The following is a 26,567-nucleotide window of genomic DNA, read 5'->3' as shown; positions in this document are numbered from 1 at the left end:
ACCACCACCCCTTCCCAGGCTCAACTTTACTCCTGAATTCTCTCCCTCCTCCCCTCGAGCAGTGCAGAGGGACGGAGAATGAGGGTTATGGTCAGTTCATTACACGTTGTCTCTACCGCTCCTTCCTCCTCGTGGGGAGGACTCCTCACACTCTTCCCCTGCTCCAGCATGGGGTCCATCCCACAGCAGACAGTCCTCCACAAACTTCTCCAGCGTGAGCCCTTCCCATGGGCTGCAGTTGTTCATAAACTGCCCCAGCGTGTGTCCCTTCCACAGGGTGCAGTCCTTCAGGAACAGACTTCTCCAGCGTGGGTCCCCCATGGGGTCACAAGTCCTGCCAACAAACCTGCTCTGGCACGGGCTTCTTTCACTCCATGGGCCCACAGGTCCTGGCAGGAGCCTGCTCCAGCGTGTGCTCCCTGCCGTGTCACAGTCTCCCTCAGGCACATCTATCTACTCTGGCGTGGGGTCCTCCACAGGCTGCAGGTGGATATCTGCTCCACCGTTGACCTCCGTGGGCTGCAGAGGGAGAGCCTGCTTCACCATTGTCTTCATCACAGGCTGCAGGGGAATCCCTGCTCCGGTGCCTGGAGCACTTCCTCCCCCTTCTTCTTCACTGGCCTTGGTGTCTGCAGAGCTGTTTCTCTCACGTATTCTCACTCTCTCTGGCTGCAGCTGTGCAGGGTTTTTTTTCCTCACTTTAGAAATATGTTGTCACAGAGGTGCTATGACTGTTGCTTGTGGGCTCGGTCTTGGCCAGCAGTGGATCCATCTTGACGCTGGCTGTCATTGACTCTGTTGGAAATCGGGGAGGCTCCTTGCAGCTTCTCACAGAAGCCACCCCCGTAGCCCCCGCCACTACCAAAACCTTGCCATGCAAACCCAATACATCTGCACATCTTAATGTTTTCTGGGAATATTATGAAACTATTTAGACAACTTTTTGTAACTGCATTGGAAGCTTCTTGTTCTGTTTGCACTTGAATGACTTACAGTTTTGATCTTAACCAGAAATCTGTTCTGGATTGGCTTTTATCCCACTAGATTGTTTTTGATACAGTTACTGATATCAACATGTTTATCCATTTCCCGTCCTGTACTTGCACATCTATTACCCTTTGTATCTTGTTGCCGCTTTTTTTTTTTTCTTTCAGTTATTTGCAGGGGGTTTTGTTGTACTTTCTATAATTTTTATATTTTCTTTTTTTCTTGGAGAATGAATGAGATGACTTCCAGAGGTCCCTTACAACCTCCATTATTCTATAATTTATTGTCATTATCTTTTTTTGCATGGTGAATGCTTGCTAGGAACTGTACAAGGTTGTGTGATCCTGCAGTTCAACCAAAATGCTTTGCATCTTCATTCTTTAATTTCCTTATATCTTTCTCATTTTCCATTTTGCCATGTCACCTTCCATTTCATTCTTGTGAAACGAATTCATCCTGTCTCCCTGCTTCAATTCTGATAAAGTTATGGCTTTAACTCCTTCGTATCCAAATATCTTTCTCTTGGCCATCCTTACTTTTCCATTCTTACCTCTTTCTTGAGCTTTTTTTTTTTGCGAAGTGCCCTACAGAGAGTTTTGCAATCTATTTTAAAAATACATAAATTGTAGTTTTGGATTATTTAAAACTTAAAATGTATTTTCCTGGCTACCATAATTTCCACAAAAAGCTTATGTTTTCATCTCTCCTGGTTACTTCTGTCTGTTTCTGGCATCTCATCAGGACAAAATGCTAGACATGTAGACAGGTTTTGATGGAATGCACAAGTACATGTATGACATGGTGGAAGCAATTTTTACTTTGTTTAAAGAAAACTATATTATGAAGGGTTTAGGACAATTTTATTAAACAAGTGATTTTATTCAGCATTTTAAAAACTGAATTTCTAATTGAGTGTCAATAAGATACTCCAAAATCTTGGTAAAATATCAGACTCCATAAAGGCAAGGAGCATGAAATTTATCAAGTAAGAGAATTTCTATGTTTTATGAGACTACTTCCCTGACCTAATTTTTTTTTTTCAATATCGTTTGTTTATCTGTGATCTTCAAAAAATCTTTTCTAGGCTTTTCTGGTGTTGAACTGTTTTATGTAGAAGGTTTTTTGGTCAGAAACAAAAATTACTGAATCATAGATACTTCAGTGTTAAGGGTGAATTTCCTTACATTTCTTTGCTCCTGGATTTAAGAAAACTCAAACTTTTACAGCTTCTATGTAGACTCTTGTTATTTTCTGTTACTGTAGTCTGTTCATACCACAAAAAATTAAGAAAATTTTATTCAATATGGTCAGTCAAATATGACCTAGATGGTACCAGAAGATTTTTAGTACATATAGTATAATGACTTGCTGTTAAATGCTTTTCATCTAAGGATCTGGAAGCACTTTTCTGAACAAAGGTTAAATTTTATTTCACTGTAGGTATTCTGCATGTTATTTTTTTAGGCCCATGGACATTGCACTCAGTGGTCTTTGTACAGTAACAACAACCTGTCCCATCCAATGTGAATTCCATTTCTGGTCTTTCCAGACAAGATAACAGAAATATTGCTGTATAATTTCTCCTTTGACTTATGTTACATAATACAAAGTGTTGCTGTAGAGCAATAATTCTGAGCTTTCAAGTGTAAAACAGGTGCCTGTTGGGATCCCCTTCATTCATAATTACTGAATTCCAACAGGGAAGTTACTAGGTAGAACGAGCTTTAATAAGCTGCAATTAGTAACTTTTTCAAAGTTTTGCGTATATTTAATTTGACTGGGGAGTTTTGCAAAAAATAAAAATGAAGCACATCTCATTTACTGTTTACTTCGAAGGAACTCTTATCAAAGTCTTGAATTTTCTTTTTAAAGATGTAGAGATATTAACAAATATATTGCTGACAGAATTACTTTGTCATGACCACCATGAAGAGATCAGCATACCCTGCAGTTCTAACTTCATAGCCTTATCTTTTGCTGAGAATTAATAATCAGAAAACTATCACTTCTTAACAGTAAATCCTATCCCATACAATTGTTCTTTCATTCATTTAGTATTCCACCTGACAGTTGTCAGTGAGGTTGTTGCTCCAAACTGAAATCTGTGAACCAGAGCCTTATGGTGTAACTTTCCCCTCCTTTTACTAAAATTAGCTTCCATGTACTCTATTGCTTGCTGTTGACCAACTTCCTTCTCCTGTGCTGAGCCGTTGGATTGTTATTAAAGTAAGTATCAGTGTTGTGGTTAGCTTTTCTCTTGGCTGAATGAGAAATTAAGAGTACACAAAATTAAATTCTTCATCTATAGCACTCTTAAAAATCCTGTCATCTCCATTATAGGAGAGGTGGATGTTGATGTCAGCAGCAGGTGACTGTAGCCTGCCTAATTAACCATATACCAAATATCAACATATGTTTGTCTGTATTTCTTTACCCACTTCTTGGTTGGATTTGTGGCTCTGTAGCTCAATCATCTCAACAACATCTGTTCAAAAAAGAAAAAAATAAAGGATTAAAAACTTGGATCCCTTCCTTCCATCTGCTGCTTTCCAGATGAAGTCCTGTTCTGACTGAACTAAAAAAATCCATACCAGATCCTGGCTACAGATCATGAGGAAGTGTGAGCAATCAGGACATTTGAATGCTCCATCTGTGTTTGTATGAAGAGGACTGTTAAAACCTAAGCCAAAAACCCCATCCTCTTAACTCAGCAAGCAAACTTCAATCCCAACAAATACTTAAGCGCATGCTTAATTCATTTTTATTAAGCATAGAAAGTAAACACCAGGTTAATTTTGAGTATACTTTTAAGTTTATTTGGCTTAATATAGAACACGTGCTTCAGGAATATCCTGAGAATAATTCCAGCCTCCACAAAATAAAGGCAAAACTTCATGACAAAGTTTTTAACAATTGGAAAATATGATAAGTGCAGCAAGATGGAGCTAAATTCAGCCATGAAACTATATGCATATATATAAAAAAAAAGGGAAAAAAGGCAAGTTGGTGATGTATGCAGTGTTGCACTGGAACTTAAACTCCCTTCTGCCTCACAAGTGAATTAGGTTTTGTATTTTACTGGAACTCCAATGGGATTAATATTGGTAGAATTTCCATGTTGCAAAGTTATACATAAACAGGAGTTTCACTGGATATATTCAGGTGAAAATTCATTGCGTTTGTACAGGATTAATTTCAAAATGCAGTCTGACTTCTGTGAAGCTTGGCATTTGCCTTCTACAAATAAAGGTCAGAAAAAGCAGAGACGTTCATTCCTCATTTGGATTAGATGTCTTTCTAAAGAATGCTGTAGTGAAACCATAGAAACCTCTGCCTAGAATCAAGCTCATGTTGCATGTATTCCAAAAAAAGTCTTCAGCAGAAGCCACACTAGATAAATTTAAAAAAATTGCAAGAAACTTCTTCGTAAGAAGAATTTAAATGATTTTCCACTGCATTAAAATTAATCTGTATATTTAACAATTAGAGAAAGATACCTCTAGATACTGGTTATCCATACAGATATCCACTTCTTTTTTTTTTTTTATTGTCATAATAAATTCAGACACCAAAAACAATAGGTAGGCACCAAATTTCACAATTCTGTGGACCATATGAAAATTTTATTTGTTTCTACTATTTTAATATTAGAATAATACTAAACAAAACCTAAAATAAATTAAAAATTAGAACCTCTTTTTTCTAGTTAATTCCATTTATTGGTTTCTAGTTTACCACTTTGTAATTTCACTGAACTTCCTGTGTTGTGACACTGAGAGGGTAGAACTGGTTTTTTTACCAAATTAGAGGAAATAAATGGAAGGACTGGAGCGGAGGAAAAAGAGCTCTTTCAGAACACTTTTCTGTCCCAAGAGAAACATGACTGTCATCAGCATTTTAAGTTAACCTTCCCTTTGGCTGACAGTTCACAAATTGTGGGTCTGATCGCCTTGTGTAGGGTGGAGAAGAGAAGGAAGATGAGAACTTAAACTAAAACCCATACAAGAATTTTCAAGAGCTGAGGAGTCTGCCCCGGCAGCTGGGCTCACCGAGTGTGCTGGTGGCTGTGTCTGCACCAGGTAGCCCAGTGTAACAAAAAAAAAAAAAAAAAGAATTTAGAGGGCAGAGGGTAGCATGAGACAGGCTGTTGGTCTCTTCTGTTCTTCAGCCCTTGGACCTGTGGGCTCTAAGCCATCATATTCAAAATGTTAGGAGTTGGCTCGCTGTCGTGATTAAAACAAGCCTCAGCAGGGAGAAAGCATTTCAGCCTTCACCCCTCTCTTTGCAGCTCTTTCCCTAGAATATCTGCAACGTGAAACTGGAACATGAAGCGAAATACTAACAGGATCATTGTCAATGTCCAAGGTTCCTATGTTTCAAAAAATAGCAGAGAGGCAATTATTTAATGGAGAAGAACAAAATGGTAGAATAAAGGAGCTGGAGACAAGGAAGCAACCTGTGGTATAAACCATCTAGAACCAAACACTGTAATGAAATGAAAGAAGAGGAAACAGAAGAGTCAAGTCCTTAGCAAAAATGTGAAACCAGTAATTCTGGAGGGAAAATCTTTGCATTAAAAGAAGCAAAACCTAGGTCAAAAACATACTGAAAGACATTGTGTTATGAGTCACTGAGATTTATAGAGATAAGCGTCAGCCTCCTGAAGCACATTTCTTAAAACCAACGTCCAAAGAAAATGAAGCAGTTAGAATCCAGAACCAAAGATCAGAGCACAAATAAATACAGAAAATATATCAGTAGGTGCCTCGGTTCAGGTGCTGGTGAGATTGTGAAATTGTTTCAGTTCTGACTTCAAAATTTTGGGTTTGTTGAACAACTACAAAATGGAAGAGTATGTCATCAGCTTGAAGACAACTGAAAAAAATTGATGCATACCATTTTTCTCCATCACCTTTGGCTCAGTCTGCATATTGATAGAGTGAATTCTTCATTTCTTTGAAGTCAACAACACCCCTATGGCAACTACAGCAATTTGCTCATGGAAGGAGATACTGGAAGTGGACTTCTAACTGTCTTTCGTCCATGATATCATGGTTACTTTAAAAAAGTGTATTATTATGGTGGTGTAATTTACTCCTCATTTCACAAAGACCAAAACCATTATATAGCCAGCAACTCCTCCGCATTTAGAGAACTTTGGAAGTTGGAGAACAGAGGCTTACTAAAGTTCCTGTAAATTTGTCAAAGCAATTTCCACTGTATCATCTGGATGTCTTGCTATTAATTTAATTGATTACTACTAGCTACATACCTGAGGTGTGGGCAATGTGTCTTAACAGTAACAGTATCCAATCCAAATCACTCTATGACTGCAGGTAAAACTGCTAACTTACACTCAAATGTAACGAAATCAAAGAATTAGGAACTTCAAACTAGAGGTTCATTGTCCAGATCATCCTCTTACTTTCTCTGAAAAAGAAGCATTTAGTAGGGGATCATGTAGAGCTATAACTGATAGTCAGAAAAATATAGTCGCTATGGGCTCCTCACACAAAGATGCAGTTTGTTTGGCAAAAAATGTAAATATGATAGTTCCACAAAATAGTTTTATTCCTGACTTTTTCCAAAGATAGGGTAGAAATGTGCAGGGGAAAGACACAGAGATCAGCCATTCTGAGCCTCCTATGGTTCTCCCAGAGGAGGTGCCCAAGACCAAGAAAAGGAGAGGAATTCTTCTAGCTGTTAACCGAAGTGTTTCTTTGGCGTAACAAATTCAGAGACACAAATTTTATCTCTGTTCTCACAGTTTTCTCTATTGCAGTTAGGCTTCAGTTAGAGAAAATTGCGTGTATACATCATTGCCAGAAATGCAAACAAGCATATCAATGACATACCAGTACAACCTGTGTTCTCAGTGGTTGCCCCATCTGCAGCTTCTCATGCTCTTTAGTTAGTCAGCTGAGATGCTCAGCACCTCAAGCACTGAACCGTGGTAGGTAAGCTCAAGAAAGAGAAGGTAAATGCTACCCGGGGGGGGGGGGGGGAGGGGGGCTGGGGCGGGGAGGCGGAGAAAGAAAGGACTGTTTTCCCTTTTCAGAAAATGCTGAAAATTGTTCAATAGTGTTGTACCTTGTGAAATGTCTTTTTGCTGTAGCAGGATGTATTTGCAGCAAACAGTATTTTTATCACATAGGAGTATTTCACACATTAAACCTACTGCAGAATATCCTCAGAGACATGGATATCATAGACCACTTTTATGTAGGGAGAGCACAGTTTTCATTTCAGTACCAAAAAGGGGGGAGGAAAGGGGTACACAAGATGGGGGAAACCAAGTGTTAATCTTTGTTGAAATACCTTCCTGATTCAAAAATTGTGAAGACTCTGCAAACTGCATCGAATCATTTTGTTAGTGTGTCTTCATTGTTTGGATATGATCCAGAAGTGCTATATTTTACCTGAAAAATTGGAAAGCCGATTAAGTCAAAATGGATTTCCTGGTGGCCTATGACTGCAGCCTTGTAAACTTATTGATTATGGCCCTCAACATTGTTCTTATTGATGGCTGCACCTGAAACATCGTAAAACCCATGGCATTCACTTTCTTCAGACCAAACGCATTAGGAAATGGACTTTATGTTTGTCAGTGCAATAAGAGGCAGGAGAGCATGGTGCATTTTTTCCCCTCTCTAAAGCAAATCTTACTGTAAGGAAATGTATTAATCACATAATTTGATTCTGTCATATTTCCTTGGCATATGTTATATAGCTCTGGTTAGTAATGATTTTATCAAAGTTACAGAGCACATAACGTAACTGAAATTTGTGGCTGGAAATGAATTTGTCTCGGGTGTCGTAAACACATTCCATGGCTATCTTATGAAATTATTGATAATTTTTTGTGGATATGGTTGAAGGAATGTGGTTTGTGAAATTGTATGTGGGGCATAGATCCTTTCAGCTCTGATTTTCTAGTACAGAATCAACTGCATTAGGAACAGCTTGTAAACGGCTTCTTATACAAAGGAGTTTTTGACATCTGGATGAAAGGAGCTGGTGCAAAGCTGTCATCTGTGCACTTCTCAAAACCATAGCTCTGTGATATAAAAGTAATACTCCTTACAAACTCAGTAGAGAGTGCTTTGTATTTAGTGAAGTTCATACCTGTGTGACATTTTGCTGAAGGGAGGTGAACAGCCAAATCTACCTTTAGGAAGGGAGAGAGGGAAGACGGAAGGAAGGAAGAAGGGAAGGAATGAAGGAACAAAGAAAGGCAGGCCACCCTGCCCACTGAGTTGACTCCAAGCCTTCTCAGTCAAATGAATCATCAGTATAGTAGTGGAAGACATTTATGATTATGAGATCTATTTGGCATTTCTTCTTCCAAGCTGAGATTCCATGGGCTTTAAAAATACAGGATATTTCTCAATGACATTTAATTAGATTACCACCTTTCCCCAGGAAATGGAAGTAAACCCTTATCACCATAAATTCTGCTTTAAATGGAGCGACTCCTTAAAGGACTAAGCACTCACTACGAGGACCCCACAGGGAGGTTTACATTCCCTTTTCCAGTGATAATGAACCAGGTGTAGACTACCTAGTCTGATGTTTAACAAACATGAAGCAGCCTTCTTTTCAGAGCAAGCTAACTGTGTTAATATTTACCTCGCTTGTGATCTGAGATTTACAGCTACCTCTACATCTATGCTTCTGTGGTAGTATCAGTACCCAGTCCAGCTATTTTGTAGATCATCTGGACATGTATTATACCAGCTTCTAATTGCTGTAATGACCACACGAAAGATTGCACATTTAGGAGAGTATACTTGTGAGTGCTTACATACTGAGTATTGGAGATACCCTCTCACAAAGGTGACTGGGAGCATCCATTGGGAACTATCATAGTTGTTTGTTCTAGTCTACCTATGACTTGTATACGAATCTCTGCAGACTTAGTTCAATAATTTACAAATGTTTCTGCTTACACCCTTCCTTCCATTAAGCTGTCTGAAGGTTCTACAACAGTAGTGGCCTTGTTGGTTGTTATTAAGATGTCTTTTTCACAAGAGTATTAGTTTTTTTGGCTTGTGGGGTTTTTTTGTTTGGTTGACTTCTCATTTTGTCGGCTTTGGGTTTTTTTATAAGAGCCAAGTAACTTCAAAACAAAGCAGTCACTTCAGAGAAGTGCCAGTAAAATGCATTTCCTCAAACATGTTGTTTCTAAGCCCCTTTTAGGGGCAAGTGAACATTAGAGACTAGACAAACCTCTGACTCCAGGAGGCTTGAGTTTTACTGGAAAACTTCCAACACTGCTTTGCACTGAATTTCTTCTGTAGCTAAATGTCCGATCCACTTTGTGCCATGACAGTTGGAAAACCTCATCAACACTTAACTGATGTAAATTAACATGTACTGTAGAATTGTTCATATGATTCTATAGAAATTTAAAAAAAATCCTGCAGACTATGATGATTTATGACAAATCATCTTACTGTCTTCCTACCTGGTTCAGTGGTAGTGATAAGACTAAAAGGGTGCCACATGCATTTCTTGTTTGACTGTCATGGCTAGAATGAAAGAAAAATATCTCTCATGAGAGGTACAGGTAATTTGAGCTTTATAAAATCCTCTGTTAAATGGGCTGTACATCATACAAGTATATGCAGGCAGTTTCCTTGTAGCCCATCTCCCTCTCTCCCCTGTTACCTTCTTCTTTGCCTCCTTCTGCCACATGTAAACATTTGGATTTAGCATGTGCTTAAAGTTAAATGCAAGGATTAAAATATGTTTTAAATTCATAACAGCAGATCGATACTTTTCACAGGATTGAACACTGTGGCTCATATGGATTCATCTTTGAAGGTAAGAAGTCATCAACATATCTATGGCTCTTATACTAGTCATTAAATGCCATCTTCCCTTCTGGGTTCTACAGCTAAGGTTTCATTCTTGGTACGGTATTTACATATTTTTCAACTATTTTTGCCAAGTTATTCATATTTTTTAATATTTGAGATGTGTACCTGTATTAAAAAGTAAAAATTTATGTTCTTATCTGTTTTGTTTAGTAACTCATCTCTTTGTAAGTAAGATGTCCAAAGAAATGTCTAATAAAATTTTAGAAAGTCCATTCAAAACTAAAGATTCCAAGAAGTCCAAGTAACCACACTTGTTTGCACTTATGCATTAGATAGAGACCTTGTCTTTGATATCACATTCTGACCTAAAAGGTACCCAGGGAAAACACAAACCATTTCAAATGTGAAAAGGGAAAAAATGCGTTCTACTAATTAAATGAAAGCCAACCTGAGATTTGTCAAAAGGTAAAATCTGTCATCTCATCAAGGGGTCTTTTGGGGAAACATTACCTAGATCTTTGTTTCACAGTGAATCTCATCCTCAGATTTCTTGGATTACAGCCCACCATACTGGCACAGTTATCCCTAGTAATCTGAACACAAATCACTTTTGAAGTTGAAGATTAAGACTATTACACTGGGACTCCTGGAAATACAAAGCCAACCCATTATTTGGGCCACACTTGCTGCATGCAGTCAGGGTGAGTAACTAGACTATCGTATGCTAGCAGAGCTTCTCCATGATAAAATAGATGCCATTAGTCATGTTCCCCCAAAGGGAAAGACAAGAAAATGTTGTCAACAACTATGAGCATTATGTGCATGCAATTAGTGATCGACCGATCACTGCAGAGTGGCCAGATGGCAATTCAGACCTCGCTGAATCCGCTTCGGTGTCAGTAGCCACCTTCAGGCACAGAGCTCCTTGTGCCAGAAAAGCAGGACTCCCTGTGTATCCAAAATGCTTAAAGTAATAATGGTCACCGTTGCAGAGTTATAGCCCTTTCTAAAGCCCAAAGCATAGTCGTGAACTCTTTGATCATAGTTCACTTAATGATAGCACGATACATTCCTCCCCTTATCTTGCAGGTTTTTTTGTAAATACACATAGACTAGTTGAGTTATTCATCTCCTTTAGTTGTCTGACTGCACAGCTGATTACAGATATAAAGAATCAGCAGACATGAGCTTTGCAGATGCAATTAATCACAAAACACACACACAAAAATATAATTCTGCATCAAAGTTAGGAACTTGTAAGCTAGAATGCGAATGGGGATTTGAAATGTTGGGAAAATATTAGTGATGCGTTTGGATTTTTTAACAGGAAATTTTCTTTAATATTATTATAAAATATTTGAAGTAAACAATTTGTAATTAGTTTTTTGTAAGACCATTGCTATCAGGAATATTGTAACTATAACTGCACAACTTAATCACCATTGAAAGGAAAATGTCAAATTTACCCAAGTGCAGTATTTTACCCATATTCCAAAGAATTTTATTTTTTTATTATAAATGTAAATTTTACAAATATGAACTTCTGATTCAGATTAAAAACTAATATAAAATAAAGTAAAACCTGTAATAGCAAACAAAAAAATGACTCCTAAATCTAGAAAACATGTAAATCTCTAGCTGTCCATTCTCTTTACAACGAGACAGCTCTTTTATCCCTTTTTTCTTTATCCATTTTTCTCTTTTATCCCTTCAAATACGTAGCTTAATCACCTAGGATTACTATGTGTACTTTCTCTGATCAACACAATAAGAAGTTAGCATCTCAGAATAATAAAAAGTAGTCAAGACAGAGGAAAAAAAAATCTCTTTGCCTACATAAAGCCAGGGTAACTGGGAGCAATGCAGTTGAGCTGTCTTTCCACACTGTGGAAAGGAGTAATATATAGTGGAGGTCTAGGGTGAATGGAAAAGGGTTGAGATACCCATAAAGTGGATTTTGTTTAGGTTGTTGGTTCAGCTTCTGTTTCAGTTTTGTTCCAGTGCAAATGTGACCAACCATAACTTAAAAGCAAAGAAACAGTGAAATGAGCTGAATATAATTGCAACCCTTCAACTGCCTAGCAAAATTAATGTTTCTGTGCCCTGGGAAACACCCTGTCCTGAGTCATGGACTCAAAGCTTCCAGGGTAGAAAATCGGCAAAGAAAATATGTGGCTATTTTTCTGTTTGGAGCATGTCTTCTTTGTATCTGAACATGGAGTAAAATAAAATATAATGAATCCGCAATGATTATCACTGAACAAAGTAAAAGATTTCCTTCAGTATTTCTATTCTCTCTTGGGAAACATCCAGTTAATATAGTCCCATCATTGTTGCTGATAAAAAAATTTCCATTACAAAAGTTACTCTGAAGGATGCTAAGCTCTTTCTCCCTCTCACTTGAATGTACTATCAGCATGTCTATGTAATTTGCATCAAAGAGTTATAACAGAAGTGTCAGAGGAGTTCTCTACACTGTCAAGGTTGATTTTCAAAAGTATTGAAACATGGAGGACACTCAGGAAACATCTGGAAGAAAATGAATGCTGTGCCAATATTTTAAAAAAGAATAAATAGAATAACCTAATTAGTTATAAGCTTGTCATTATAAAATCAGTCTGAGGAAAAAAAATTAAACAACTAGTATGGGACTCAATTTATAAACAATTAAAAGAGAGTAATTTAATTAATGCAAATCAACACAGGTTTCTGGGAAAGAGATCTTGTCAAAGTAACTTCAGAGCTTTTTTGATGTGTACACATTTGACTTGTAAAGGTACTGTTGCTGCAATATTCTTGGATTTCTGTTTCAACCGGTTATGGCACAGTGTCTTGATAAATAATGTGAAACAATAGAAAAATCTGCATGCTATACAGAAAGTCTATTAAAAGTTATCTAAATAATAGCTCAGTGTAATTATAAGCTCGACTCATTGTCCGGTGTCTGTGGAGGCTGGATCACAGGGATCAGTTTTTGTCTCTAAGCTATTTAACGAGTTTATGAATGTCATGGGGGGGAAAAATTACTGATACAATCTTCAAATGTTGCACAAATTGCAGAAGGAAGGAACGGGCAGGTGGAGGCAGAAGAGTGGATGGATGCTGGTCACGAAAAATCTTTGTAGGCTACTAGCTGTGCCTCTCAGCCAAGTGTTTTGGAACACAGTCCTTTCGTGCAAGATGAATAACTCTGTCCTGGTAAGCTGTGGCTCCAAAAATGCTCTGGGTCATGCTGGATGGGTCCGCAGGAAACTAGTCTCCAGTGCAGCAGCAGGCGTATTGCTCAGGAGCTGCCGAATCTGGCAGTGGGGAGGCAGCTGCAGCTCCGTGCCCCCGGGACCAACCAGCGGTGAGGCTGAGCAGGAGTTCCCAGCAGGCACGCACACACAGAGCACACGTATACACCACACACATAGCTCAGTGTCGTACCATTCAGTAAATTGCCAGCCACACAGGTAACATAGACAGACACACAGACACACACAGCACTGGCACGAACACAGGCAGCACCAAGGGATTCATCCTGTCCCCTTTTCTGCCTGAACAGGGTGGAGGCCGGCTTCTGAGGATATATATGCACTCATGTCCAATGTGGATCCCTCCAGCAGCTGGGCTCAGGCAGCCAGTCTGCCCAGAAGAGTTTTTTGTCACACAACCAAACAACATCTGTGCTCTGGGACCCAGCAACACTTTAATTTTCAAGCTGGAACTGGGAGCACACCATCTACCCCTCCGTGTGCCACTTCCAGCAGAGGCATCCTTGGTGCCCGGGAGGGAGGCACTTGCCATGCCAGGCCCCCACGTCCAGAAGGGCACCAGTGCCCGGGGGTTCCCTTGTGCACCCCTGCCTTGCACAGGAGGCAGAGCCGCCGTGAGCAGGACGGCTGATGCCAGCCTTGCGCATCTGCCCGGGGAAATGTCAAGCAGAGCAGCCTCTGGGTTCGGTACCGGTGTCACTGGTGTGAGAGAGGAAACTTTGAGGAGCTCTTCATTTTAACAGGTATTTGTAATCCAGAAGTCTTAGATATGAAGCTAGGTAAAGATTAGAAAGCAGGCATGTTTGTAACAGGATGTTGTTGCTAGGATAACTTGGCAATTGAAGTACTCGCTATTTCTCAAAATGTTGAAATCATAACTACAAAGCTGTTGGCTTTTGGGGTTTTTTGTTTTTAATTTATGCTTAATTCATGCGAGACCTAATTCAGGGAGATATTTTATTGTCTGTCAAGGAGTAGGTCAGGTTGAAGATCATAATAATTTTACTTTGCCTTATAATCTATAAAAATGAGCTTTAGGAGCTGTTTAGTCCTTGCTGATAATTGTTCCTGGTCTTTTATCCCATTGAAACAAAGAGTTGAAACATCCTTTTACATCATGTCTAGTTCTGCTAACTGAAGTATTTTTACTAATAAAAACCAGCCAGACGTAATCTTTCATACAATTTTAGTACCAGATATATGAATTAATCTCAAAAGCGATTCAGCAATTTTTAAAAAGAATAGTATAGCTATCTGGACATCATCACTTTTTAAGGGAATTAGAGACACATGACTGTATTATGAAATTCTCACTATATAATACAACCTCACATTTCCAAATTAGATTCGGCTTTATATCTCCTAAGGTAGAAAAGCATAATATATAAAACATAATATCTCAGTAATTCTTTGACAGTTAATTTTCATGGGTTTGGGTTTTGTGAGATTTTTGTGTCCAGGTAAGAATTTCAGAAATGCCCCTGCTCACAAATATGCTGAGAACAGTGGTGGCAATATAGCCATCAACTTTGCCTCGCTCAAGAAAAGACTAACCATAGTTTTTTCAGTTTGGAGAAAAATAATAAGGTAAATGAAAGGGACTCCCCAGTAGTGATCTCATTAAAGCACTGACATAAAATCTCCATGTTAATATTAATTACTTTGCAGTTGCTTTTAATGGAATACTAACAAAATAAAAAAAAAAAACCTTGACCGGGGGAGGGGAGGCAAGGATTCAAGGGATAATGTTCTTATTTTGCTTAACAAAAATCTCCCAAATCTATTCTTTATTTCTATTAAATTACATATAATTAAAAAAAAATACATTAGGTGGTCATATCAGACTTGATGAGAAGGGGAAAATATTTTGTCTAGCTCACCTGTAATGATATTTACAAGTTTGAGGAGTGGGGACTACTGTTTCTAAATTTTATCAAATTCACCATGTTGTATTCAAATTAATCAAGCTAATATACCATTCATTTAAATAGTTCATAATCAACAGCAGAAATACTATGCTTGTATGTGTGTGTACATTATATACATGTGTGCTCATAATATATCTATTTTTGAATAATTTTTTTTTTAAGAAAAAGAATGAAAAAAACAATCACTCAACATTCCAAAGTAAACATTTCCTTCCACCTAGTTTGAGTGCTAAAGACATTGACTTGAAAGAATGGAAAAAATGTAGACTGCAAAACAGATTGTCTAGCAGAATAGCTCTAGACTGCTAGACCAAAGTGATATTTTGATAAAAAGAAGACTCACTTCCCACTTCCCCCGGATCTGAAAGATTTTACGAGAATCACCTCTACTAACTTCTTTGTGTGACAGTGACGTTTCTCTTTTATCTCATCATGCATATATTATGGCCTTCAGTATGTACCTGCCTCGTATTTTTATCTGTATTTTGCGTTAATAGTGTAGTACAATTGTTCAATAGAAAACGTCACTCTTGTCCAAAAGACTACAGACTCCAAAATATTCTGCTGAGAGATTTCTCATTTTGATAAAATAAAAAGTATTAATTCTGCCCTCACCAACAGAAACAGAAAAAGTAACCTTCTGTAGTGGATCTTTGAAGAGCTGCAGTTTTTCAGATGCTTGAATTTGCAGTTTGAGTTTTCGTAGATCTGAAACAGTTACAGAGTCTTTGCTGCTGGCAGATCCCTAAGCTGAGTGACCTGAGATCTGAAGCGGTGTGTTGGGAATCATGCAAGTTTCTCTGCACCAGCGTGAGGACCCAGGCTGTATTTTTTCTCAGTAGGAGCTTGATGAACTCACTGCTCTGGGTTTATTTCATTCTCTGTGCTATACAAAAAATGGCCACAGACTGCTGTCAGATACCTCTGCAGGCTTTTAATACTTATAAACACAATGTTAATTTGGCAGCAAATCTCCTTACATTTGCCACTTGTTTGTTATTGCCTTTCCCTACGAACATTATTTTGCTTATGTTCTGAGAGCATCCTAGCAACACCAGCACAAGATTCACCCTTGCTGGTGAAAGATGTAGATCCTGATACTTATGATTTAAATAAAACTTTGGTTAAATATCCACTAGTTAGATAGTGCTTCAGTGATTAAAATAATTTTTTCAGATCCTAATGTCACATTTCCTAAGTAAACACACACCCCTTTATTGGAATACTGTTCATTTTTTGAAAGTGAAGAAAGAGAAAGAAACCCACAGTGTTACCATTAAAAGATATAGCAGCAGGTACAGCTATCATAATTTTGTACTTTTTAAATGATTCATGAGAGTTAGCATCCTAAATTTTGATTTTTTTTTGTCTGGACAGGTACTTTATGAAAGAAACAATTTAGATTTACTATCAAATATACTTTATTGTAATTATATGAGCTTGAGTTTATAGTATCCTGCCCATTAAGCATTTAATTCTTCAGTGTTTCATTGTAAAAGAGACTATATGGCCAAATTTGTTTGAAAGCGTAGACATTACAAGAGGGAAAAAAACCTGCTGTGAAATTTTTTTAATAATGTAAAAAAGATAAACTGGGGTTTGAGGTTTTCTTAGGACAAAAATTTCCTCTTACAATTTAATGCAAAAACTGAACTAAGCCATGAAAACTTTAAAAGTAATTTGAATGGAAAGCTAAATGAAATTAGTTTTTCGATATGCCCAAGCTTAGAGAAGTAAAAAAATGTAAATCTAAAATAAATTGTAAGAGTATATTCAATTTGGAAAAGATTTGGGAAAAGATATCCTTCAATCCGTAAAAGGGATGACTTTTGTTCGTAGTTCTTGCAGGCAGAATGTCTTGTTAGTGAGACAGACCGGATACATGCTTTTGTATACACTCTACTTACCTTTAATGATAGTCCTAGTTTTCATGGACATTTTTCCCTTCACCACATGTCTGGAGCTGAAGTCAGGCATTGGACAAACGAGCAGCTCTATAGACTTGCCCATAATATTTCATGTCCTTAACTTTGTACATCTTTATGCGTTTGTGAAGAAAGCAGTTACAAATCAGATAACTGTTACTTGAGAAGACAAGAATCCTTCTCAATATGCTGTTAATTCTTTTTGATCTGAAAACTGATGCAACTGATTCACTTAAGAATCTTATGCCTGCTAAAGGTTTTGTACCTGCAAGTTTCCAGGCATTACATATGCTTTTTTGTTGGGGTAGTCTGTGGATGAGGAGGTATAGCTTCCTCTGAGGTTGGAACATGGCATTCCAAAAGGATGTATTTTTAACTTATGCTTTTGGAAGTATCACTCTTCCATCAAGACAGATGTTCTCACTGTCACTTCTTAGAGAAAGCATCTCATCTCCATCCTTCTCATTACATTGCAGGAACAAGAAGGCAGTGGAAATGTAAATTATAATACATCCACTGATGTAGTCCTCGTAACTGAGCTGCTCTGTCTTGGCCTACGTTAGCTGTGCATGAGACCTGCAACTTTTTCATCAAGTGATTAACAGGAACATTGTAACTAAGCTGACAAAACTTTTCATATGTATTCAATTTTTAAACATTGAGAAGAATTGAAGGAAATGAGCCAACACGCTTTCGAAGTTCACAGCAATATCCTCTTTGTGTATCTTAGCACTGAGGCTCATTTTACTCTGCAAAATGTGTACATGAAGCACATTCCGTTGCTGAGAATCAGAAAAAACGCTCTGAAATGTTGATAGAATCTAAGTATGCCATACGGGATGTACAAACTCTGAATTTAAACAATGCACACTGAGGGAGTCAGGACACACTTATAAATTGGGCTTGTAAAGTATTCATCAGATCACTTTTGTGCATTGAACTGATGCATATGCATTATATATTTGCTTTCCCTTCTACATCTCTCTCCCCATCCTTCCATATGCAATTCACACAAGCTTAGTCTCTCAAGTTCAGTTAGAATCAGTGGACAAATCTGGAAACAATAAGAAGGCTGGAAGCTACATTTCCATGTATGCCTGTGATTTCAGTGTATGCCTGTGGCTCTGAAAGTTCAAAAATAAAATTGTTTACAAACTTCATACATCCACTATGGGGCCATTGTGAATTACACTAAGTGAGGATAATGTCCTTGTGAGTCTACCTCACAAAGAACAGTGCAGAAAAACTGAAAGGACTAAAAGACTGCAAATTACACAAATTTAAAACAATTACAGTTTTTGTCTTATGACCATGACGTTAAAAAAGTAAAATGCAAACAGAAATATATGTATTTTTTCTGACATGTTTTTTGTTTCCCTCCTCATCTCCTCCTCCTATTTTCACATCCTCTCTGGAAAATGATTGGCAGATTTCACAACAAAGGACAGATAAACCTGAAGATGGTTCCTTCCACTGTTTCAGAGGCCTGCTTTCTTTGATAGAGAATTTAAGGAATCAGGGTAATTGCTTCCACTCAAGAGATTCTAATCTAAGAAGAAAAACTGAGTGAAGTGTGGGAGTTGAAAGTGAAACAAAAATGATATCTTAAGTATTGTGACCAGGACTGAAATAAAAAAATAGTAAGTTATGCTTACCGTAGTTATGCTGATTTAATTATCCAAAGAAACCTACTTTCTAATTCTAGTTGATAGCTACAGTTTTGACATGAGTTTTTTGTCCATAAATATATCTCTAAAAAGAAAAGCAAAAATGCTGATTGAGACAGCTACACATACTTATAAAAAAAGATGTATTTCCAATATATTGTCTTTAGGAATTGTCACGTTCCTATCCATTACATGTATGCATCACATGCATGTACAGGTGTCAAGGAAGCACTGTCCTAAGTGCAAGAAGTATTACTGTTATGATAACTGGTAGCAATCGTGTACATTTCAGTTCAAGGGAAATACAGAGAAATGCAAATGAATAAAATATTACTTGCATACAAAACAAATGCACAATAGTACTAAAAATTTCAGTGTTATTACAAAAATCATGAAAGATAACACACTGTCTATAAAGTAATGTATGATCATGCATTGAATATTAACAACTCAATCTGAGAAGCAGGGAAAAATTATGTAAGATTATATAAATACGTCTTTTACTAAACAGTGAGGAACCCAACAGCTTTTGCATTAGCCCACAGGTCATAAAAGTGTTAATGTAGTAAAAATGATCTCCACTGGGATTGAAAAGAAAATAAATCAGTACCAAACCCACCTGTAAAGGAGTCAAAAGTACCTCTTGTTCACTGTACACCTGTGAGAAGAGCTCTATTAGATGAAATAAATTACACGCTACCAAGAGAATGTCTTCCTGCTCTGAAGACAGAAGGGACATTTCAGTTCTACTTGTGTACTTGTACAGATGAGAGAAAGAGGGTGGGCATGACTCATCCTGACAAGCAAAACCTATTCCCAGAATAAATGTGCAGACCCTAAAAATATCAAGGCAAACAAACAAAAAAATTAAAAGAGAAAAAGGAGAAAAAATCTTACATAAATAAAGAAGGTGAAAGAACAGATACCTGTCTGAGATATCAGTTAAATATAAAATAATGCATTGGTATGCAAGCAGGGAAAAGCAATCATTCAGAGCTTAATGTCTTACGCCATTAATATCATCTATGTGCAAGTTGTCTCTTACAATATTGCTTCTAAAAATATCACATTTTTGTCTTCTACAATTTACAAAAAGAAGTGCACTTCACAACCATTAGCCCCATCTCATTTTTGTTATAGATTTTCAGTTGATATAAACCACTGTGACTTCATCCGTGCCAATGGAGCTTTTCTTTATTAATTTAAGGTCTTCATATTTTCATTAGAAGTTCTGCACAACGTGGAATTTTGTGCAATTGACAAAGTTGTTGAACATAAAATGTTTTCAGCATTCATTAAAATCTGAATAATATTCAAAACAAGATTCAACAATCAGAATATCTAAACACATGTCTATTTTGCAGTTGTATGGCCACTCGTGGAAAAGGTCATCCCTCATTTCTCTCTCTGGTATAACTTCTTTCAGGCAATGTATTACAATATCTATTTTTCATCCAACAATATTCGTCAGTTCTTAGACTGGCCAGAGGATCATTAGTGTGAAGAAAAATTAATCTGTCACAGATATAATGTAGTATTTATGTCTCATAAATCCTTGATTAGTTTAGAAGACCTAAAATCCTCTAGGAACTGTAGCAAATTCAAAAGTTGTTCCTAAATGATAGATTAGATGCTGGAGTTTCTTACCTGCCTAGCTACTAGGTAGTAAAAAAAAAAATACGGGCAGACAACATTTTGTTATACGGAGCATATATTTGCCTACTCAACATCAGAGCTAGCGCACGCCCAAACTTTGCACCTATAGTTCGCAAAATGTAGTGCGCTAAGATGTCAATTGGTGCAAATTGACATAATACTGCCAAATCAGCACCTAGAGAATCTATTTTGTTGCTTTTACAGGATTTTGTGTGAGGACTGTGGTCCTGAAATCTCTGAAAAATAGTGATTTTTTTACATGAAGTTTACAAGAGATCTTCATCTGTCTCTTGTTCTTCAGCAGTGCTTTAGAACGTTCGAAAATGGCAATGACAGTAAAGGAGAATGGAAAGTTTAGGTAAGTAGAGACAATACACTCAGAGACAACAGCTTTATTCATTTGTTATTGACTTTATTACTGCTTAATTATTTTTTTTTCCTCATTGAGAATGATGCTGATTTCTGCTTTTTGGAGGCAACTAGCAGTTAGCAGCTCATTGGAAGATGGCCAGGCATTTCAGTTTGATTTATTGTTTCAGGAGCAGTGCCTTGGGATAACACTCTGTCCTGGTTTTGGCTAAAATAGAACTGATTCTCTTTCAGTGGATCTTCCTTACAGCTCAGTTCTTCTAAGTAACTGCATTTTTCTGAAGCTGGCTGCATGTTTTACAGATGCTGTCTGCTCCAAAGCTGAGAACACCTCATGTTTATAGTTACACTGAGCTAACGGTAGGAAAGGAATGCAGAAAAAGGCCCCTGTTTATAATTATCACTGTAGCAGCCAAGGTCACCAAAAGATCTCTTAGGTCCCACAAGTGAGGAGTCATAAAGTGTTGCACTTGCAGGGAGGGGCAGACAGAAAAGGTGACCCGATACTGACCAATGCAGTATTCAATGTCATGCACATCATGCTCAGTTTAAAGTTGGGGAATCACAAGGGTCTCGCTCTCTTCGTCCATGGCTGCCTTCTGAAGAGAACCCTGCTCATTCTGCCTGCGATTCTGATCCAGACTGAGATCCATGCATTCCTGCATCCAGTTCCTGTTTACTGCTGAGTCCAGTCCAGGACTTCCTGGTGCTGCCTGGCAGCTGCTGGTGGGACACCAGTGCCCTGTCACCGAACTCCGGGAAAATCAGTATCGGTTTTGTATATTTTACATTATTTCTCTTCTTATTATTAATATTATTAGTAAAACTTTTCATATTCAATTTGTCAGTCTCTCTCCCTTTTCCTCCTTTTCCCTTCCTCTGGTTGGAGGGTGGGGGTTAATAGAGAGCATCTGCCACTCAGTTTATTGACGCCACGCTTTAAACCCTGACAAGCTCTGATTTGGCTCTCAGATTAGGAGAGTAGTACTAGAGTCAAAATGTTAATTAGGCTCCTAGTGGCCACTTAATATAGCAGTCCTCGGTTTCAGAGTAGTCTTTGATGTGCCACAAGGAGCTGCACCATCTCACAGTTTTACCATTCCTCTGAGATTTCCAGCAGCAAAATTGTATTAGAAGATGGCTAAAAATATGTTACTCTCCTAATATTAATTTTCCATGTAAGTGGTTGCTGTAGTTGCCATAGGAATGTTATATAATTGCATATTGATGGTGGGGTGGGTCTCGTGGTGACTGAGTAGGAAGAAGTCAACATTATGAAGTATTCAGAGGGCCTTTGGCAGACTTAAAGGAATTTTTCAGGCATGATATGGAACTGCTTGGAACAGAATAAAAATGGTTAGCAATGGTTTCAAAATTTAGTTACTGGACAGCTCTACGTAATGCACTATCTCCTTATCATAATGCATAATCATCTTTTCTCTTGAAAAAGAAATAATCATCTCCCTGTAATTGCATCTAATTATCACAGACAACCTTGGGTGTGCTGTTATGTTCACATTATGGGGACTATGCCTTTTTTGCATGTAATTCATGCAGTCATGTTGTCCTAGGTTGTTTGTGAAATGCTGTGAAAGTGGAAACATGAATGGTTTGAAAGATTTCAGAGCGCACTAAGGAATTTGGGACATCAATGCAACATCACCTTTTTAACAAAATTCCATGAAGACAGGGTCAAGCAGTAGATGCTTGCTGGGTAACAGAGGAGAGTTCTGAGATTCATTTATTGGGTTAGAATTCCGGAAGTACAGACCCAGCCTCAGGTCCTGCTGTGAACCTGCTTTATATCTGGTCTGAGGGCTGGAAATCCATGACTGCTGAATTCTGTCATTCTGGAAATATGTGTTTTGCAGATGGACAAGGAAGTACCCCTGATTCTGCAACAGGAAGTATGGAAATCTGAGCCCAAAGGAAGAAGTGATTGATCCCAGAGCACCAAGAATGAGAAAAGTTGAAGGAAAATTATAGTGCCTCATTTTCCTCATGACTATAACCATACTCAAATCGAAAAAGCTGTTCTGTGGCTCTGGCACAGTGCGGTTTATGTCTGTGTGAGTAAATGCTAGTCTTTCCACAGTGTCTGCTGTTTGCACATTGGGAAGTGTCTCTGGCTTGTGCTGTCTCTTGAACAGGGTTCAGGAGAGGGTTATTTGCCACGATCCATGGCCATGCCTAAAAGCAACTGCTGCATGAGGGGTATGCTTACATGCCTGTACTTCAGATCATGCCTTGGCCAGACTTAATTTACCAGTATAGATGCAACTAGCACAAAACTGTGGTGACAGTGTGTATTTTTGTTTAGACCTTTATATCTCAGCTCTTCATATTAGAGCAGATGCTGACATGCTGGGCTGACTGCAGCTCAGCAGTGCCAACATCAGATCCACCTGTTGAGTGGTTTCATTGGGCCAGGAAATGGGCTAGATGACATCCAAATTAATTAATTAATTTAGTTAGTTAGTTAGTTAGTTAGTTATTTAATAAATCTAAATAAACTACTGGTCCTGCTTGAGTGGATCCTGCACAGTTGAGTATGGTGTAACAGGACAAAGAAACACAATAAACACCATGAAAACTTGCTGCTGGAACCATGGCCTCCTTGTTATTTTGAGCATCCCGTGTCCCCACCACCATCTTCACAGGCAGTTTTCCATTACCACTGCTTCTTCATTACCTCAGCACACTGAACGAAAGCTCGGTTTTCAAGTTCGACAGTGCATTCACTGGCTGCACACCAAGTAATCCACTTCTTCCCTCACATTGCCCAAGAAAGTTTGGATAGAAAGTTATTGAGAGATGGTCAGTGTGCTGCCACTTTCTCAGCTTGGCTTTTCTGACCAGAACAACTAATTTTGATTGCAAACAGAATTGCAGTGCCAGAGTTAACACTGCCTGTGTTGCCAGCTTAATAAATACGGCACCTATTTAAAAATAAAAAAAACAATCCCCTGGCACAGTGCACAGCACAGAACTGGAGCAAAGTTACTGCTGGCTGATGTCTCCAGTAATGGAAAATACATCAATAATTTCCAGGTCTGTGGATTTTTCCACTGGCTTTATTCGAGAAACTGGAATCCCAAGGATGATGCATGCAAGATCTCAATGGCTTTGTGATAAAATATTGTGTGGATTTTTATGATATTAGTTTCCAATAGATATTCTGTCTGACAATTTCTTACAGGTGATGCTTTTTTTAGATGCCATCCATTCTATTTGTTTACCCTTGCCTTGCATGTTTTTTAAACTGTAGTGTTTTGCAGAATTATCTGTATAGACTAAGTGCTATAGTCCCAAGACAGTCAATGTGCAAACAATGGAAGTAAAATTACCCTCAAAAGATAAAAGTGTCTGGTTTTTAATCCTTTGGGCTACAAGACTGATGGTAACATGAGGTCCTAAATGTGTCCCTTGAGTCTTAAAACAGTATCCATATTCTCAGAGTGCATATATATTTTTAAATAAACCTCTCTGAAGATGTCAGGGAAGAAAATATATCTATTTCATTATTTCACTGTTTTGAAATAATATTCTTAAATTACCAAAAGATGAAAAAAAAAGCCCCAACCCAACAACATCTCCACAGTTATATTGTGCAGTTCTCATATTTGAATGTATCATGGACAAGCAAGAAATCTTCAGTGTTTCACCTAATTTATGGCTGACACATTTTAATGTCCTCTTTAAGGTAAGAAAATTATTTGGAGCTTTTTCATACTAGCAGCATCAATAAGTTACAACAAGTATGGGATATATGATCTAAATGAAGATTATGTCCTCTATATATTTCCATTTATTTGTTTCTTTTGCTGTCTTCCAAGCTCTAAAGTTCAATGTTAACAAAGTGACTAAAATGCTGTAAATAAATAATTTCACTTGTGTACAAAATATGACTCTGCTACAGTAGAAGGAGAGCTCAGTGAAGTATACCAGTGCATTTCGCAAGTAGAAAAATGAGAATTACAAACCTGAGATTTTAGAAGGTTATAATTAGTTTTTAATCTCTCAGAATAAAATACATTCACAAATTATTCACAATTTCAATCCTAAATTCACTTATTTGAAATATATATTGATCGGCACCATTTATTACAGATAACTGCTTTTTATCAATTGTTTATCTAATATCATACATAGATATTGGAGCTTTACAGAGAACTAACCATGCTTGTTACCTCTTTGGTTGTCCAAAATATACTGCATCTTTGTGATACAATTAAGACAGCCTTTAAGAGACAGATTATGAAGTACTTCTGGAAGAAACATACCAGACCAATTGGCAGCAGTTAACCCTCACAAAGACACAGAGGAGGTTGAAATTGAACTATTGTTAAAAAAAAAAAGGAGAGTTTGTCAGGGAAGAAGTCTTCTGACAATTCAGTAAGAAGAAATGTGCATAAGTAATACCTACAATGTACTAGTCCATTGAATCAGTTTGCAATGTTAAGGCAAGTCCTTGCATCTGTGGGTGAACAAATATCAGATTATTACTACGTTTTGTTAAGTCCTCATCTATGTTTTAAATCACATGTTGTGAGAAGATTTTTCATATGGCTGCATTCTTCTCTTAATCAACCCTGACTTTTGCTAGGATATTCTGTCTTCCCTCATGTGCCAAAGCACTTCAGAAGTCAGATGTGAATTACATTTTTAAGTAGTATTCCGTACCTTAAAGATTTCAAACCTCAAAGAAAGTGGTGGAAGAAAAGCTGCCTCCTACTAGACTACGTATTCATTTCATTGAAAAATTTAACTGCATGTTATACATGTGGCTTTGAAGGACTTAAGACTGATGTACAGGCATAGATATGTTTATTTAACAAAAATTGCTTGTTTTGAAACAAAATATTTGGCAGTACTTAGACTATTATATTTGAACATAATTTCTTGATTTTGTTTGTTTGTTTAAAAGTATTTAAATAGAACTTTTCTGGTAGAATTTGAAACAACTATATAACTTTAGCTTTATACACATATAAGGGAAAAAAAAGTCCTTATTTCCCTCCCTTCTGCCAGAAGATAGTTCAGTTTTCCTCACTCATTACTTACCAGTGGAATGAGAAAAAACCAGATAAAATAAGATTTTTCCCTATGAAATGAACAGATGTTATTCTTAAAAGTATTATGAAGTTTTGCGTTTCTCATTGAAAAAGAAAATTAGTGGGAAAAATTTATGAAAATAAAAAAAGAAATGTTGCCTTAGACTTCTAAAATAAAATAAACCAATGGAAAATCACATTAAAATTTCAGTTAGAAACTGCCTAGGTGAAGAGAGAAGTTCCAAGAAATGTTTGAGAGATCACAGTTTTCATCCTGCACAGTGTCAGAGAAAGCCACAGTGCTCAACTTGTGTGATTTAGGAGCTCACTATGTGAGCAAACAAGGTTATAAAGCAAGAGAACTTACTAAGAATATTTAATTGAGGTTCAGTCAGCAGAGAGTTACTCTTTTCTGTGAATATGGGCAACAAGTTGAATGAGAATGAATGGAAATCCATCATTAAAAAAACTCTTTCCCCTTTCACTGTGACAATTAAAAAAGCTCCAGAACATTGTAGCCAGCAATTTTCTTAAGATTTGCTTATTTTATTTGGCTTCCATATTTTGTTAACTTCAAGCAGTTTTTCACTTTCTGCTACTTCTGCATTCCTGGAATATTTCCAATAGAAATTTTCTCTCTTACTCTCATGCTAATTAATGCATGGTAGAGTACTATATTGTGCAGTGTATATGGACATTAGCACTACTACCATTTTACTGCTTCTCTCAGTAATTGGCATGAGAGGATGGAAAGAGACATTTTTCACTAATGAATGCTCATACAGCACTTTGAACGTGGAAGGCCCCATGGAAGGATAAAGTGCAATGTTTCCAGTTCTTTCCCTCAAGCTTGAAGTCCACATTTGGCTGGCATCATCTTTTCTCCCATAGCTAGAACCTTC

The 26,567-nt window shown here is 37.5% G+C and overlaps 2 long non-coding RNA genes across 3 annotated transcripts; one reads left to right on the top strand and one right to left on the bottom strand.

Moving 5' to 3' along the window:
* Position 1: 1 nt before the first annotated feature.
* Positions 2-19,335, bottom strand: LOC142362158 (uncharacterized). The gene is made up of 3 exons (XR_012764724.1): positions 19,206-19,335; positions 3,426-3,472; positions 2-795 (listed from the first exon to the last, which is right to left on the bottom strand). It is a non-coding gene; the product is annotated as an uncharacterized LOC142362158 (long non-coding RNA).
* On the top strand, positions 6,847-23,863 carry LOC142362159 (uncharacterized). 2 transcript variants are annotated; one of them, XR_012764726.1, is made up of 5 exons: positions 6,847-6,940; positions 9,776-9,813; positions 12,870-13,007; positions 20,544-20,600; positions 22,483-23,863. It is a non-coding gene; the product is annotated as an uncharacterized LOC142362159 (long non-coding RNA). The 2 variants fall into 2 exon arrangements; XR_012764725.1 differs by lacking the exons at positions 6,847-6,940; positions 9,776-9,813 and adding an exon at positions 10,277-10,510.
* Positions 23,864-26,567: the final 2,704 nt, after the last annotated feature.

Source organism: Opisthocomus hoazin, chromosome 1 (genome assembly GCF_030867145.1).
Source record: "Opisthocomus hoazin isolate bOpiHoa1 chromosome 1, bOpiHoa1.hap1, whole genome shotgun sequence".
In the NCBI taxonomy this organism is placed as follows: Eukaryota; Metazoa; Chordata; class Aves; order Opisthocomiformes; family Opisthocomidae; genus Opisthocomus; species Opisthocomus hoazin.
The sequence above is the reverse complement of the archived record's forward strand: the minus strand, read 5'-3'. Positions and strand labels throughout refer to the sequence as shown.